Genomic DNA, 15,232 nt, shown 5'->3' on the forward strand with positions numbered 1-15,232 from the left:
CATTATTAGCTGACTTAAATGCAGATGACCAATAATGCTTTTTTGTTAACTAGATGATTTATCAAGCTATGTCTTATTAAAGTCACCTAAAATAATAAGATATTTTTTTAATTACTGATAAAAGTGTATGGTAGAGGACATACAATTAAAAGATTAAGCTGGTGAATAAGGAGATCTATGAATATTTCCTATAGTAATATACTTGTTTTCATGCAGAGTTACCTTTACAACAAATATTCTCAAAGTGAGTTGACTCAACATCAGGTGTAATCAGTTCAGAAGCCAGATTAGATGATACATTCTGTGGCTAAACCGCCTCCCTCCCAGAGCGTGGGAGTCTATGCCCATTTCACAATGTTTCAATGTATTAATTCTTACAAAGTTACATTCCACTCAAAATGCTAATTTTCTCATGTTATATATACATTTGTTATATTTTAAAACATTAAAATGCTTTTTCTGATCAAATATGTATGCCTTTAAAGCAGTATTAATATTTGCAAAAATAATTAATGATTTTCTTCTACCTTTGTTTCAAATGTTAGTTCTACTAAACATATTTTATGCCTTTTCTTTCAAAATATCTTGAAAAGATTTGAATAATGTTGAATTTTATAAGTGAGGAGGGATCAAGGAAGCAGCAAAAATGAAAATAAACATTTACCTGGTAAATCAAAGTGTAGCGCTGAGCAGCAGGAGCAGATCAGTCAGTTAAGGTAGCACAGTGTCAGTGTCTGTGATCAGAGAGCCTAGTGTGACAGGGCCTGGAAGGAGGAGGAAGCAGTTTAGCCTTTTCCAGGTCCTGAAAAACAGGCTATGGGCGCATGTTTTACATTTAATTACGCAAACACATTTTGGGTAATACGGAAAGAGCAACACATCTATAACCCATTCAACTAGTCGAGGTGCCAACTTGCAGCTTGTGCACTCGCAGCCAAATATGGCCTACTTGTGCACCAACAGAGCGTGCAAGTAGGGTGATTGGAGTGTGGACCCTATAACTGGTCCATTTGGTTCCATTTTGTACATTCTCTGAGTTAAAGGTAGGGTAAGTGATTTAATTCAAATAATAACTAATGGCTCTATGTTCTGATATAGTTACTGTTAGGTCCATATAGGGACTTCCACCTATCCCCTGGCTGTGAGGAGAAGAAAGCAGTTTCCTTGTTGGTGACAGCCTTCCTCTAATCAGGATTGAGTGGGGGAGGGCCTTACACACACATCATGACCCGCTCCCACAGAACATAGTGTTAATTTTGTTATTATTTGAATTAAATTAAATCAACTATACCCTTCCTTTAAATTAACATTGATTTTACAATATACATTGGGGTTCCTGAGATGGGAGTCTGAAATGCCATGGGAGTCTGTAGCTTAAAGGAGTAGTTCACACCCAAAATGACTTTATTATTATTATTTCTTTCTATTTTTTTGTTTTACTGAACTCACGTCTCCATTGGTTAGTAATTGATAGGGGGAAAAAAGTCATTTAGGGGTGAACTATTCCTTTAATGAATGTAGGGTATCGCTACTAGAGCCGTAAAAATCATCTCTTATATGGGGGTCAATTTGGGGTCCTTGCCATATAAAAGTTTGAGAACCACTGATATTGTATTATATTGTTATTTTATGTTGTTGCGACTGTAGACCTACAGTCGCAATAAAATAAAATAATCACATTGTTGTGACATAACATTGTTGACAAGGCAGCCTGTTATGGCAATCATATATGGAGATCCCTGATGTCATCAATATTAAAGCCATATAGTCAATAAAAATAGATCCTGTTAAATTATTGGAGAGAATAGGCCTATACTCACAACTAGCTCTGCTCCATCGCTTTCACCTCCCGCATTGCTCCCGGTGAAGCTCTGACAGACCCGTCGGGAAACGCATGGACTCGAGATTGTCGGCCCCGCCGAGCGCTCAATACTAGTGAAAATAAACAAAACCGTTTCACTACTCACCAAACCAAAGGTCGTTTTGCGCTGTTGAAAGTCTATTCTCCGCGGTGGTGAACCCCTCAGCACCCCACCTACTCTGTAAAATACATTATTTTTGGCATGAAATAAAGTGCATCCAACTCCACCGCCGCTTATTTCCGGGTTGTGAACCATTGTATCTGCGGTGGCCGCTAGGTGGCCTGAGGTGTGTGCGTTTTATTTCATGACAAAAATAATGTATTTTACAGAGTAGGTGGGGTGCTGAGAGGTTTACCACCGCGGAGAATAGACTTTCAACAACGCAAAACTACCTTTGGTTTGGTGAGTAGTGAAACGGTTTTGTTTATTTTCACTAGTATTGAGCGCTCGGCGGGGCCGACAATCTCGAGTCCATGCGTTTCCCGACGGGTCTGTCAGAGCTTCACCGGGAGCAATGCGGGAGGTGAAAGCGATGGACCAGAGCTAACTCACAACTATGTTTTAATAGCGCTGTAGTTGTTGAAGGATTTGAGCGAAAGCCAGATTGACATGGTGACATATTATGTTCATTTAGATAATTGGTTGTGATTTAACTTTTCAATGTTTTTTTTTTTTTTTTTTTTTGTATTTTTACAGTAGAGCAGATCATTGAAATTGTCCAATAGTTATTGGGTTCAAGTAAATCGCCCCCTTAAGGGTGATACGAGACTTACAGATAGCAGGTATTTCACAATTACATATTGAACAGTTCAGACTGGATACATGAAAATGTGTGATGCTATGGTGTTATTTGTTTTCATTTTCAATGCCATCTAACCTGGGACCACTACTTACTTTCAAATCCTTGATACTGGAGCAGCCTGGACCTCAACAGGTGTTATTCTCCTAAAAGAGAAGGAGTTGTTACAAGAAGGATGCATATTTTTACAAGCAATGGGGATAATGTAAGGTTAAATGCATCAGGAACTAAACTTGGATTGTGCAATATAACATTGTTGACTTTCTTTCTTTCTTTCTTTTTTTTTTAAACATTGTTTGGGAATTAAGTAGGCTCATTATTAGCTGACTTAAATGCAGATGACCAATAATGTTTTTTTGTTAACTAGATGATTTATCAAGCTATGTCTTATTAAAGTCACCTAAAATAATAAGATATTTTTTTAATTACTGATAAAAGTGTATGGTAGAGGACATACAATTAAAAGATTAAGCTGGTGAATAAGGAGATCTATGAATATTTCCTATAGTAATATACTTGTTTTCATGCAGAGTTACCTTTACAACAAATATTCTCAAAGTGAGTTGACTCAACATCAGGTGTAATCAGTTCAGAAGCCAGATTAGATGATACATTCTGTGGCTAAACCGCCTCCCTCCCAGAGCGTGGGAGTCTATGCCCATTTCACAATGTTTCAATGTATTAATTCTTACAAAGTTACATTCCACTCAAAATGCTCATTTTCTCATGTTATATATACATTTGTTATATTTTAAAACATTAAAATGCTTTTTCTGATCAAATATGTATGCCTTTAAAGCAGTATTAATATTTGCAAAATAATTAATGATTTTCTTCTACCTTTGTTTCAAATGTTAGTTCTACTAAACATATGTTATGCCTTTTCTTTCAAAATATCTTGAAAAGATTTGAATAATGTTGAATTTTATAAGTGAGGAGGGATCAAGGAAGCAGCAAAATGAAAATAAACATTTACCTGGTAAATCAAAGTGTAGCGCTGAGCAGCAGGAGCAGATCAGTCAGTTAAGGTAGCACAGTGTCAGTGTCTGTGATCAGAGAGCCTAGTGTGACAGGGCCTGGAAGGAGGAGGAAGCAGTTTAGCCTTTTCCAGGTCCTGAAAAACAGGCTATGGGCGCATGTTTTACATTTAATTACGCAAACACATTTTGGGTAATACGGAAAGAGCAACACATCTATAACCCATTCAACTAGTCGAGGTGCCAACTTGCAGCTTGTGCACTCGCAGCCAAATATGGCCTACTTGTGCACCAACAGAGCGTGCAAGTAGGGTGATTGGTGCTGTCTGTATCCGACGGGCTGACAGTGGGTCGGCCCCGGTGGCATGAGGGGGACGCCTGGGGCCCATCCCACTTACTCGGACCGACCGTCCCCATCTGTGAAACGGCAAATACTCGAAAACAAAGGCGAAACACTAATTTGCATAGTGATCGCAACCTTAAGCGCACGGACGGCCCCCTCAGCCATTGAGTCCTGCCGTCGGGACTGATGTGGGTATGTGACGACACTTGTTGTTTGGTGGTGACGTCACCGAGAGCTGCTCCCTCATTGGCTACTTTGTACTGTCAGCCGGTCGGATACAGACGGCACCGATCACCCTACTTGCACGCTCTGCTGGCACAAGTAAAGACAAAATTGGGTGGTTCTGTGGGATACATTGATGATGTAATGTTATTGTCAGGCTCAGAACAAGAGCTAGTAGACTTCTGCAATGTGTGAATAGTGTCAATGACAACCTGAAGTTTAGCTCGGAATAATACCTTTTTTGACCTACGGATACCAAAGTACGTATATGACCAAACATACCTTGTAGACAGACGGACACAGAGACCTCCATATATGGGCATACAATGCTGGACACAGGTAGACAGACATCCATATATGGGCATAAAATAGACACGGGTAGACAGACAGATATTGACACATACAGTGTCAGGATGACATGCTTATTAATATGTTGCAGGAGATATTATGTGGTATTGTACGTGATACCTGTATACGGGGTATGCAAGTCATCTCACCGCTACAACCACAGTGAGAGAGCAAAAACATGGCATCTGTTTTTTTTTATTCATTTTTCTGATGATATTTTCTGCATAGTACTGTGTTCTATATGTCTGTCTTTCAATGTTATTAGTTAAAAAAGGCTCTCAATGTAAACAAGCCATGGCTATCCTGAGCTTATCCTTTTAGTTGACCTTATACCAGTGAACTGTACTGTCATGAAACTGTACCTTTTCTCTTCTAATAAATACTTCAATCAATCAATCAATCAATCTAGGAGGGCATTACTGGACAAGTAAAAGCTGATTTATATATCAGTTGAAAGAACGTGTTTCAAAGTGTCCAATAGTAACAATAACAACTACATTTTAATAATCATAATTCATGATCCACAGCCTCACAATCAGTCCTCCTCACCTCTGCATCAGACTATTGTTACACTGCATTCCTTTCAATGCTGTCATGCCCTTCATTAATCACGCATCATGGACATGATTATCTGTTTTGACTATCAAGTCATTTTCCACTGTTGATACACCTTAGACGTTCTCATCAACACAGACTACATCACCAGTTCACCTTCATGAAAACCACAACTATTAAAGCTATGTTAACAAACTAGTTTAGCTGGTAGAACTTAATCTCCTCAAGTCCTCAAGTATAACACTGTCCTCTGAAAAGCCACTTGTCTATTTAATAATAATCATATGAAGTATAATACACATGCAGCAAAAGTGTCCCTTTTGCTGCCAAAACCAAAACCCAGATGGTTCCCGGTTTGAAACCCGGGGGAACCTCTTGGCTTTGTGTCGGAAGTGTCCTTGAGCAAGACAGTGATGACCTACCTGGTTTCAGCTGCCATCGGTGTGTGAATGTGTGTTTGTGTGTGAACTGTGTGTGTGTGTGTGTGTGTGTGTGTGTGTGTGTGTGTGTGTGTGTGTGTGTGTGTGTGTGTGTGTGTGTGTGTGTGTGAAAGTATGGGTGAATGTGTGTTTGTGTGTGAATGTGTTGTGAATGGATGAATGTAACGCACATTATGACATGCTGTGGATAAAGGCACTATAGAAATGTTTCCATATCTTCAAATGTTTATTTTTATTAGATATTGTTGTAAAATATTGTAACATTGTAACATTTCGGTTAGGCCGGCCACAGACATTAAAAACAAATGTTCTTTCAGAGTTTTCGGGGGAGGCGGGAGGCAGAGCAGAGCACAATTCATTCCCAATGGAAGTCACATGGTTTGAAGAAGCAAGCTTGCTTCTTGGTTGCACTAAGAAAACGGCCATATAAAGCCCCTCTCAAGAAACAAAACTTCGACCCGTCCATGCTGTGTAATTATAGACCCATTTCTAATTTCTGCCCTTTTCTGGGCAAGGTCCTTGAAAAAAAATATCTTAGTAAAAAGTATTGAGTAAAAGTATTAGAGTTGGCATCAGAATGTACTTCAAGTACCTAAAGTATTTTTTTAAATAGCAGATCTACAAGCTCACAACGTGTCGCATGGTGGCACGCTGTGAGCTTGTAGATCCATTTTACGTGTCACCAAAAAGCAGCAGGTACTCTTATTGTGTCTAAAAATACATATTTAGCCACTTGTGCGCATGCCCCAACCCAATGAAATCAAAATGCTAAAATAGCTAAAACAATAGAAACAAGTAAATGAAAACATTTTAACACTCATCTTTTCTTTTCTCTAATTACGATGTAAAATATTAACCCTTGTTGTAAAAAACCCAAGTTGTCCTTTAACCCTCATTTATTTATATTTTTTGCTATTTTGATAAACATTTTTAAACAGTTCAAATAGCTGATCTACAAGCTCACAACGTTCGATGTAGATCGGCTATTTGACATATTTTAAAATGTTTTTCAAAATAATAAAATATAAAGGCAAAGAAGTTTAGGGATCAGGTGTAAGACATGAATGAAAATAGGGCCCCATATGTTTGGTGGTGAAACAGTTAAAACGCAGGTCTCAGGTCAGTAGTTATTTGTTGCCGTTTGGGGTTTGCAGGACTTTGGTACAAAATAACTCCACTGTATATTATTGTTTAAAGTTGCAATAAATGTGAGTGTTGCCTAGAACAGTGCTTCCCAAACCTTTTTTGGTTTTGTCTCAGGTCACCCCTTTAAATAACTTTTTCTTCTATTTTTTGGGGGGGGTCGCGGTCTGAATAGTTTGGGAACCCTTGATCTAAAACTAAAGCAAAGTGGTCTAACTTTGATCTTGTACATCTAACCCCAAAGAATGAGTAGCAAATATACTTTCCAATGCCAGGAACATGCATTCTTTACCTTGACCTTTTATCTTTCAAATTTCCAAAAGAGGCTTTATTGGTAGACTGCAATGCATATTTTTTTCACTGACTTCACATCCGTCATTCGTGAACCACATTCATGTTTATTGAGTAGAACTAGAAAAGATAAGTACCATCGTCTTTGAATTATCGTGTTCAGTTCCACTCACACACACTTTTTCTGTAGTCACCTCAAAGCAACCAGACATATTACACGCACTTAAATTGTACTGATAGCCCATGCCGGTTGCAGCCAATCAAAGACACATTTCCTATCCTGTAGTACACAGTGTCCGATAGTCGCACAGAATATGATACAATCAGATATTGTTAGTAGCAAAGGTTCATGGTACATGAAAGATTACATTGTTGCAGCCTGTGTTGCATGTAATCAAAACGTGTGTGACTTGACCACAGTTACTAATATTCCTTTAGTATGGTTGTTGTCACAGTTACCTTCTGGATCTTAGCAGACATTTCTTCTGTTCCTTTTAAAGATCCTTGTCTTGGGGTGGTTTTCATGCTGACCGCCATTCCCTTAGCCAAGATGTCCCTGATACGGACAATATCATCTTCACTCATGTTGTTAGTGCCTCTCCTCGTCACTGTAATACTATGCCCTAGCATAAAAGAAAGTTGATATAATGAGAAAATTGATTAACTGTAATTTTGCATCTTCTATCATCTTCAGTCTTTTTTTTTGTTTTTTTGCCTAGAAGTAAAAATGTATTGATTCTTACCCGATTTCTGGAAGGTAACAGCCATTGTGATCTTCTTGTGTGCAGACCTGTGAAGACAGTCAAAGATAAACAAATGAAATAAACCGTGTTTATGAGTTTAATGCAGTACTACCTGTCCTTCACCACACCAGGGTCTACAATATCTCCATAAAAGAGTAATAGTCGGGGGTGTTAGGGATATTTTGCGCTATATTAGTCTGAAATTGCACAGATGTAGCCCAGGGCATGCTCTAATGATTTAGCTAGGGCGCCCGAGTCGGCGACCTTCGGGGTCGCCTCAGCTGCCAAATCAAGTTGGGCTCCCATTTACTTTCTATACAGGAGGAAAATACCCAGAAAAAATCTGCTTTAAGTAGGATGTGAGGGGTCTAACTAGGGGTTTGTCATGGTGCTGAAACCATTGCAAGCATTTGTTTTGCACAAAAAACATTCCTTGGGCTATAAATGGCCCAAGAAAACGCCCACAAAACGGTGAAAAGTGATGACTCATCACTTTTCATCACTAAACCATCATTTTCTGGGGCCATTTATAGCCAAAGGAATGTTTTTTGTGCAAAACAAATGCTTGCAATGGATTCAGCATCATGACAAACCCCTAGTTAGACCCCTCACATCCTACTTAAAGGGCCTACACCATGCTTTTAAAACTATATTTTTTGTATAAATATATGCTCAAAATTGAGTCTTAGACAGGTTTTAACCCTCAAAAAACACTCTGACCATTCTTTTTGTTTGTTCTAGCTCTACTATAATGAGGCTCTCCAGCTGCAATACCAAAACGGCCTCTGTTTGCTCAGGGGCGCATCTAGTGGGGTTTTTCCAGAAAAAAAGAAGTTTTTTGAAAAAAAAAAAGTTTTTTGAAAAAAAAAGTTTTTGAAAAAAAAAAAAGTTTTTTGAAAAAAAAAGTTTTTGAAAAAAAAGTAAAAAAAAATTTGAAAAAAATGTTTTTTTGAAGTTTTGAAAAAAAAAATCTTTGAAAAAAAAAATTGTTTTGACTCTGCATTGCATTTTTTTGAAAAAAAAAAGTTTTGAAAAAAAATGTTTTTGACTGAAAAAAAAAAACGGGAATCCGAGAGTGACGTCACTCTCGTCAACTCTCAGAACAGCACTGTTCTGAGAACCCGTGGAAAGCTTTTCATCTCTGTCTGCCCAAAACCAGAGAAAGACACAACGGTCAGAAATAGGACTTAGTGAGGATAGAAGGTGCCAGTGGGACCCCAAAAAAAGGTTTTAAAATAGAAAAAGTGAAAATTCATGGTTTAAATACCCAGGAGAAAAAAAAAACAAGTTTTCCTCCTGTATAGAAAGTCGTTAAATGCATCAGGAACTAAACTTTAATCAGAACCTGTTAAATATTTTATTTTCTAGAAAAGAAATAATCCAAGGAAGATGCATTCATTTGACTTTTTTATAGGGAGCATGCTTGATTGACATGTAGGTGTCACACAAGTAGGCTCATTATTAGCTGACTTAAATTCAGATGACCAATAATGCTTTTTTGTTAACTAGATGATTTTCAAGCCATGTCTTATTAAAGTCACCTAAAATAACAAGATATATTTTTAATTACCGATAAGAGTTTATGGTAGAGGACATACAATTAAAAGATTGAGCTGGTGAAGAAGGAGGTCTATGAATATTTCCTATAGTAATATAGTTGTTTTTATGCAGAGTTAGCTTTACAAAAATACTCTCAAAGTGAGTTAATTGGCTCAACATCAGGTGTAATCAGTTCTGAAGCCAGATTAAATGATACATTTTGTGGCTAAACCACCTCCCTCCCAGAGCGTGGGTTTCAACGTATTCATTCTTACAAAGTTACATTCCGCTCAAAACGTTAATTTTGTTCAAATATGATATATTTTTTTAAAAAGTCAACATACATTAAAATGCTTTTTCTGATCAAATATTATGTATTTAAAGCAGTATTAATAGTTCCAAAATAATTAATGATTTATTTCTACATTTGTTTCAAATGTTAGTTCTACAATATCTTGTTTACAGTGAGCCCACACAGTTTCTATGGGAACTGCCTTTTCTTTCAAAAGATCTTGAAAATATTTTAATAATTGTTGAATATAAATGGTAAATGGTGCATTTATATAGCGCTTTTATCCAAAGCGCTTTACAGAGATTGTGCATTACATTCACCCATTCACGCACACATTCATACACCGGTGGCGGAGGAAACCATGCGAGGCACCAACCAGCTCACCGGGAGCAATGTGGGGTTCAGAGTCTTGCCCAAGGACCCTTCGACATTAACTCAGGGGGAGCCCGGATTCAAACTGGGAACCCTTCCGGGAACCCTTCGTGCTCTAATAGCGGTTTCTCTACCCCTGAGCTATGCCGCCCCACATAATAAGAATATGTTTTAAACATTTTAGAAGTGAGAAGAGATCAAGCAGGCAGCAATATGAAAATAAACTTTTACCTGGTAAAACAGTGTAGCGCTGAGTAGCAGGAGCAGATCAGGCAGCGAGTGTGAGTGTCTGTGATCAGAGAGCGTCACGCAGGGGTATTCAACAAAATTGTCCAGGGGGCCACAATGACAGAAACCCAAGGGGCCGTGGGCCGCACTAACGTATCCACCCCCCCCCCCAGCTATTAATCTAATGAACACTTGAAACAACAGGCACGACCACATTTTCACTACTACAATTTCACAAACAAGCACATTTTCATCTAACTACATTGCAAAGCAGAATACTTTTCAGGTAGAATACTTTTCATGTTAATGTGCTTAATTTATGTTCAAGTTGACAACTGTACACATGCTTTCTTGTTTAAAACTTAGTGCTAAGTACATCACACACACTAGTGATGGCCAACCTGGCTTTGATGCTATCTTAGAGTAGATGTCGACCTTATTGACAGTGCACACACAATTGCCTTCTTTGATGCTTTAACGATGCTCAACGAGGATCGGGTGGGTCGCAGACACACACACTCCACTCTGCTGCAGTGCTCTGACTGGAGTCTCTTCACTTGAATATGATGGAATATGATTAGGGATTACTGTGATTATGGTAAAATGAAGCTCACGTTTCATATCACGCAAACCATACCATACCTATAATGTTCAATAGTCTCCACGAAAAAAAAAAAAAAGATTTTGGATTTTTTTTTTTTTTTCAAAAATCTTTTTTTTTTTTTTTTTTTTTCAAAATTGCTCCAGGGGCCACAAGGAAGGTCCCCGGGCCGCCAGTTGAATACCCATAACAGTATAAGAGCCTGGAAGGAAGAGGAAGAGAGCAGTTTCGCTTTTTCCAGGTCCTGAAAAACAGGCTATGGGCGCATGTTTTGCATCTAATTCTGGTTTGGGTGTGGGTGGAATTATATGTGGAGGTGCCAATTTGCTACCTGTGCACTCATAGCCAAATACAGTATGGCCTACTTGTGCGCCAGCAGAGTGTGCAAGTAGGGTGATCGGCTCTGTCCGTATCCAACGGGCTGACAGTGGGGTATGTGGGTATGTGACGACTAAACTCCCATTACACAGTTTACAGTTTAGGTATTTAGCAGATGCTTTTAATCCAAAGCGACTTACAATAAGCAGATATCTAGTGAATGCGTACACTCTGCTGCCAGATTGCTCACTACAAAAACATGAGACCATATCACTCCTCTACTGGCTGCCCTTCATTGGCTACCATAAAATTCTGCTCATCACTTATAAAGCCCTGCATGGGCTGGCCCATACCTACAGTATATTCTGGACATGCTGCCCCCTCATGAGTCATTGTGCATCCTCCTTAGGTCCTCAGATAAGGCCCTCTTGTGGTCGAATGCATGTGGTGCTGAGGAAACATGCTGTTACTCAAGATGGACACACACACACACACACACACACACACACACACACACACACACACACACACACACACACTTGAATTGAAGCAGCGGGGGTGTCATGTGAAGCTCACCAATCCTCAAACTATGTCAGACATAAGCCTGTTATGTCCATCTGATTGGCAATGGGCATAGACGGCCCCACTATTCTCCTTACCCGTTTTGTCACGTGAAGGCTGAATCTTGACAAATCCTTAAGTTTTAACTTCACCAAACGTAGAGGATTAGTTCCAGGAGGACACAGTTTCTGGTATTTATATACAGTATGTATATATATGTCCGTCCCACACTTGTCTCATTGGCCAAGCTTCGTGGGACGTTAAACAAATTAATAATATTTACATAATTTAGGGATGGCAATATATATATATATATATATATATATATATATATATATGGGTCAGTGACGTGACGCCCCAAAAAACATGTTTTTTAAAAAACTTTAAATAGCAGGCATAAAAATTATTTACTTTTGTTCTACTCACTCTCAACTTTATGGAAACACATTTTGTTTTTAGATATTCTATTGGAATCAGACTTTATTGAGCAGTTTGTTGTACTTGTGCCTAAAACCGTCATCTGGTGTGACATGACAATAATTGTTCATAAAATGAAAATGGAGTACACCTTTCTTAAGTTACTCACTTTATCAAAGTCCTTTATCATAACTAACCTGTGATCCACTATAGTTTTGTGAAAATTAATTGATCTGTATATTTTTTTCATAATCAACACTCTGTGTGAGGCCCATGTTGTCGATCTTTCAACATATTTAAATTTTATTCTGACAAAAACTTTCTTTAAAATTACACAAATATTTGTGACTCTTCCTGATACTATTTTCTATGTAAACCATACACATTTTTTCGGTTTCATCATTAATAAAGGTATGATTTCTCACTATTTGGAATGTCACACCAGATGACTTAGTGTCACACCAGATGACCATATCTTCATGTGTCAAAGCAAACTGTGTTTTAACCTACCTATTAGTGAGTACTGAACTTTACTGATTGATTAAACAATTACCCAGGAAAAACAGCAACAGTAAAATTGCTTTAACATTAAATAACATGGCCTTAATATTTCTGAACAGGATAGTATTGTTGGGCCTTAACATAGGATAACAAAGAATTGTAGTAGTAGATGGATGATGAGGATGTGCACAGGAATGCTACGCACACCTAAGTCTTCTGCCGGCCCACGGCAGAAGGATCTTAAAGAGACAATAAGGTGCATAGCCACACTGGGAGCCAAGGCAACATTTTATTAACACCAATTATTGGAAACAACTCAGCATTCAGGTGTATTACTTTTTTCCGAAGTCTCCTGAACTTGAACACAGCATTTTGAGTTGAACAAATTTATTTACGAATCATGTCGTTACACCACATCTCCACTAGCTAAAGAGTGCTGGGTTGTGCAACTCCGAAAATAGCTGATCTACAAGCTCTCGCAGCACAATGCGTTGAGAGCTTGTAGATCAGCTATTTTCGCTATGTTTGTCTCGGGTCCTACCTTACCTCATTGTCCAGTCCAGTGAGTGAAAGTACAAAAGTATTAGATTAGATTAGAATAGACATTTAGACTGCATTGTACATCAGCCAGTCACATTTGGTGAGGGTATAGACATTTAGACTGTATTGTACATCAGCCAGTCACATTTGGTGAGGGTAGCAAACCGTTTGCCCTGTTGCGGTTCTGCTATGCCACAGACAACTTCCTGCTCTTTGTAGAAAATGCAGTCTCGCCCCTTTGGCCAGACAAAACCATTTTTCATTTTTCCAAGTTGATTCATGCAGTTTATCTCTAGTCCCTCCTTATTAATGGTAACAATCTGCCCCACATATGGCTTTCCCTCATATTTGATTATGACAAACTGTCCTTGTGTGTATTCATCTGAGGAGGTGTCTGAATCCTCAGCTTGGGCCTCTCCAATAGATGCACTTGTGTCCAGCACCTGAGTAGAACACCTTCAGGAGGAGACATTTAAATGTAATTTATTTGTCAGGTAGATTGTTTTTAGTAGTAAAATGTAATTACTAGCAAGTCCTCAAGTTTGCCAAGTATGTTATACTCACTGAGCTCCGGAAGCTGTTTTGGGCCTGCAGCTGACCTGGGAAGGGGGCAGTTCCGCAGATGGGCCACCACTTAGTTAAGGAAGAAAAGGAATGAATGGATGACATAAGTTACTTTATTGTCATTAAACAGGTACAATTACAGGTATCATAAAATTGGCAAAGAGAATGATTTAGTTATACTTACTCATCACTTGTCTTGTCACCTGGCACCTCAGCCCTGGAGACTTGGTCGAACTGTAATTTCCGTGGGTTGTGACAGGTGCAGATCTGAGGAAACTGGCAGAAACAACTCAGGTCTCTGTAAACTATCTTTCCCGGGAAGATAGAAAGAACCTGGTGCGTAGTGCTGATGCCAGTCACTGGACGCACTGATGGAGGGACCATTTCATCCATGTTGGATATCTTCTCTTCTTCGATCCACATGACAGTGACTTTTTCAGAGGACTTCTGTAAATACTCACACAGATCCCTCGGTGTTTGTAGGTCACTGCCTCCGAGGACATACATGTCTGCCTTACGCTTCAGCACCCCTCCCACACCATCAGGTGCGCCCTTTCCATGGGAACGCTCTGAAAAGTTCCAGGTGACCCTCTTGAATCCCAATGTATAAGGAATGCTGCTCATGAGGAAGCAGTTTGTGCGATTCCGGTTACCACCCATTTTCTGTTGTCACGTGTCTTATATTAACTGCTTATAACGGATAGTTATTATAAAGTGTTACCACAATATAAGGTTTAGGTTTCTGTGAAGGGGTTTCTGCTCTGTCTAATGAATTTGCTGTATCACCGAATGAAGCTAAATTAAATTATGTAAAAATGTTTAAAACGTTGTTTTAAACATGTTAAAATGTTTTAAATGGAAAAAAGAAACATGGGACTTGTTATTTATTGTTATGTCTGTAGGAAAATACAGTATATATCATCTGGTGTGACAATCAAGTCATCTGGCGTGACAAGCAGATATGTCAGACCAGATGACGAAGTGTCACACCAGATGACGTTTTCTGCATTTAGGACTACCTTGAGGCTACCAGGTACACATTAGCATGCTAACAACATGCTAGCTATAACAAAACAATCTAGATTTACATGTAATTATGACCAAAGTTTCAAATAACTTTTGCTTTATTAATGAAAAAGGTGTCACACCAGATGACATCCAGAAAAGTTTCAACAAGATGGCATTTCATGAAAATGTTAAAATCATAACTCACCTCAGACACCTGTCTTGCAGTTGTGCTGGGAGTGCTGAATAGCCTTACAGAAGAAGGACCTCTCTAGCCCAGTAGGTGTCCAAATTATTGCCTGTTTAATTTTTCCAAACTAGTGTCACACCAGATGATTTTGGTTTGGGGGACAAAATCTTTTTGATCAGAAATGACTGAAAACATTATGCTTGGACTTTGAAAAGATATAGGCTCACAAATAGACATTTTTTTTTGCCTAAATTCATTTTTAAATGAATTTTAGCAATTCTTTTTCTTAGTTTTATTCAAGTTCCCACTTTGAGAAACAAGGTCGGGACAGTCACACCAGATGACATTTACCATGTTTGGTTGAAGATTCTGAAGAAATGA

Source organism: Nannobrachium achirus (genome assembly GCF_963921795.1).
Source record: "Nannobrachium achirus genome assembly, chromosome: 13".
Lineage (NCBI taxonomy): Eukaryota > Metazoa > Chordata > Actinopteri > Myctophiformes > Myctophidae > Nannobrachium > Nannobrachium achirus.